Source organism: Lathyrus oleraceus, chromosome 3, assembly GCF_024323335.1.
Source record: "Lathyrus oleraceus cultivar Zhongwan6 chromosome 3, CAAS_Psat_ZW6_1.0, whole genome shotgun sequence".
Taxonomy (NCBI): Eukaryota; Viridiplantae; Streptophyta; class Magnoliopsida; order Fabales; family Fabaceae; genus Lathyrus; species Lathyrus oleraceus.
In genome coordinates, this window is record NC_066581.1 from 323933471 (window position 1) to 323937558 (window position 4088).

Sequence of the window (4088 nt, forward strand, 5' to 3'; positions counted from 1 at the left end):
GCATGGCCGACAAACCTCATATGCGTAGGATATGAGGTATGCTTAAAACTTATGTTAACTTTAATGTGTATATTCAAAGTTTAAAATTTATGCCCTTAATTTTACTTACATATTTTCCTTGGTTATGTTAAATAGACTCCCACAAAATCCAAATCAAAAGATAATGCGATTCCACGGCATACCGAGTCCACGGTTTCAAGAAAAGAGGTAATATACAATTATATGACATATATTCATGGAAGTTGTTACATTCTTAATTTGATCTAACTATTTATATGACATGTAGCTTCAAGAAAATGAGGTTAGCAATGCCTCCGCACAACAAAAAAAGGAGGTTAGCAACGCCTCCGCACGGGTAAAAAGTTCTGGTGCTAAGAAGACCGTAGCTAGGAAAAAACCTACCACCAAGTATAGGTCGTGCCTCAAGACATTTCTAGAGATGACCGATATACCGACCGGAGGTGTTCGGAATGTACATATGGAGGTAGGGATTTTCGGCTTTGATTACGACCAAATGATTGGTAATGAAGACTTCATGCAAGTTTTTGGTCATGAAGAAATCGGCGTCAACGTTGTCAATACATATATTAGGTAAATCCGGTCTACTTTGTTTTATTAATTAAACAACTTATGTTAATGATGTTTACTTTATGTTAATCCGGTTTACTTTATGTTTCAAAAGAGGTGTTAATGATGTTTTTATATTAGGTTTTTGTATGACAAATTGATGCGCCCCAATGATTTGGACGAGTCATTCGGATTCTTAGCACCCGCGACCGTCAACTTAGGTTTAATCTTAAATAGACCGGATACCGTGACGGAGTACCTTCTTCGGATCCTCAATGACAATAAAGATGCAGAGAAGTTGTTTTTTATACCGTTTAATACCGGGTTAGCATTTCATTCTAAATTCATCTATTATAATTATTTTCCAAGTTACCATCTAACATTTGCCTAATCATTACAGTGGATATTGGTTGTTGCTCGCAATCAATCCTATCCGAGAAATTGTGTATTATCTTGACTCGTTAGGAAATGATTGGACAACATACCCGGATATGAAGGTCCTAATTGACACGTAAGTGAGAATGTTCAAAATTTTTCTTAGTTTATGTGAATTGTTCTAATTGCTTCATTTTTATTTTATTAGCGTCCTACAAGCTTTTCGGGCCCAACGAGATATCCAAACCTCAAGGAGGGGCGCCAACTCCATTACATGGATTAAAGTGGCGGTATATTTTTAATTACCATATTTTTTATTATATTAGTGATGACACTTGATAAAACTTAGGATTTATAATCCATATTTTTTTTTCATATGTAGTGTCCTCAACAACGTAATCAAATAGATTGCGGGTATTTCATGTTGAGGTTTATGCGAGATACTCTTGCTTTGGGCCGATTAATGATTCCCACCGATGTATGTATTTCTAACTTATGAGTTATTTTTATATTTACACATATCTCATATAATTAAATAGTTGGAATTAATTCAAAATATGTTATATTATTATGTAGTACTTTGAGGAATTCAAGTGTGCATTTTATACAAAGGATCAAGTGGACGAAATCAAAGAGGAGTGGTGTCAATTCATGATAGAGCTCAATGTTTTTTCATAAATTTGTGTAATTAATGTGTACATTTGTAGTATATGTAATGACTTGTAAATGTGTACATAAATTTGTATATATTTTGATACATTTAAGGCAAAATTGGTTTGAATTGGTATATATATATATTTGTTAGCCAAAAATTGGTAGAAAAAAGGCCAAAATGGCATGTATAAAATTTGATAATTGTCTGTCAAAATCTGGTTGAAAACAGATAGAAATTCTGGTTTATAAACCTGGAAAAAATGTGGTTTAAAACAAAAGCTTCAAAAATTTTCGTATACCTAGACAGCGCTTTTGTAAAAAGCGCTGTCTAAGGGGGGGATTAGAAAGCGCTTTAGGCAAAAGCGTTGTCTAAGGGGGGGGGGGGGGGGGGGGGGGGGCTTAGACAGCGCTTTTTGAAAAGCGCTGTCTAAGGTATACCTAAAAAAATTAAAATAGGAGGGTCTTAGAAAGCGCTTTAGGCAAAAGCGCTGTCTAAGGGGGGGGGGGGGGCTTAGACAGCGTTTTTTGAAAAGCGTTGTCTAAGGTATACCTAAAAAAATTAAAATAGGAGGGTCTTAGAAAACACTTTTGGCCAAAGCGTTGTCTAAGGGGGGGGGGGGGCTTAGACAGCGCTTTTAAGATTTAAAAAAGCGCTGTCTAAACCTTTAGCAGCGGAGGTTTAGACAGCGCTTTAAAGCGCTGTCTAAGGCTAAAAAAAGCGCTGTCTAAGGTCTTGTTTGTTGTAGTGGGTGTAAATAAAATACATCTTAGAAACACTCTAAGACTTAAGAACTTCTAAAATTTTCATAATGTTTAATATGTTCTAAGTCTAAAAATATTAACAGAGTAACCTCTCTTTGAATGTCAAGTTCAGAGTCTTGTGGTGTATTTACAACATGGTAGTTTTCTTCTTAGGTTTGCATCTCTTTAAATACAGAAGAGAGAAAAGAGACATTGAAGACTTTCACCAAAAGGTTGGTTAACCTTTGTACTTGATTAGACATATAAAGCAAACACCTTTATGCAAGAGTAATGATCCTTTGAGGCTCATGCATCAAAGAAATTTTTTTCCTTAAGTATTTACGTGATGATAAAGGTTCTGAATCTGTCAGAGTTGCCTTGATAGAAAAGCTTCTACTTTAGAGGCTGACTTTCCTTCAAACTTCACTCTTCAGAGGTTGATCACACCCGAGTTCTCTTATTTGGCTTCTGACGCTTCAGAGTTTAGGTCACTAGAGACTGACTTTCTTTAGAGTTTGAATCTTCATCAAAGTCAGAATCTTCAAAAGTAGTATTCAGAGCTAGAGTCTGATCTTCAAATTCAGATTCCTTGAGCATTTCTTTATTTTTTGTTCTAAATGATATACTCCTTCATACTTGAACAAATGTTAGAATACCTAATTGTTCTTAAAGTACTTTGTTATCATCAAAATCTAAAGAATATAATATTAACCAATTTTGTTCCAACAGTCATAAGCACTCACTATTTGTGCCTATGATCATACCTCCGCACCCTGACACTCTACCACCTAAACAAGCTCCATCTATGTTGAGACTCACCTAGTCCCTCTCTGATGGCTTCCAACCCACCATGCTCAATATCTTATTTCTACCAACAATAATCTTGTTATTCTTCATAGCTTCCACATAGTCATTCATTCTACTATGTATATGCATTTCCATCGAGGATGACCTACTGTAATTATCATCATGATACTTCTTATTCCTTCAAATCCAGCGACTATGGCAACCCACCACCGAAAGATTGGCCCAATACTGATTCAAACTAAGATTAAGATTGATCCACTCTGTAAGCTCCAATGTGAAAAAAGAAATCTGCATTGATACTAGTTGGCACCATGTGAGACCAAAATTAAACAACTTTGGCGCAGAAGATTAGTGGATCCTGATGGAGAGTGACATTGGCAACAACTTAGTTATTTGATCCCTAGGGAGATATGACAGAAAATTAAGTATATCCTTCCTCTTAGAAGGGAGTATGAGGAAGATATATATATATATATATATATATGTTTTCTGGTTTTAACAATGAAAATTTCTCCATCAAAACCAGTTATGAGAGCACCAATAAGAAACATAATATTATTGGTGATGTGTAATGTCGGAAGATTTAGAATTTGAAAGTGCAAGAGAGAATTCAAAGCTTCATTTGATTAATGAGTCATGATCGACTATTAACAAACTACAACAAAAGTCTCAAAGCAAATGCTTTGATATTCCATAAATGCATAATATCCATATATCCATAAGTACCACTATTAATGATAATTATATAAAAAATAATTTGATTACATTTTACATTATTAAACTTCACAAAAGTTTTCATAATATTTTCAAAAGTTTATAATATATATTAAGTCATTTGATTCAATGCAAAGTTTATGATGTCACACTCATTTTTATGTTTATGAAAAGAAAAACAAAAACAAACCCAATACCCTAATAAAAAAAATCAAGCTAAATGAGTTGGC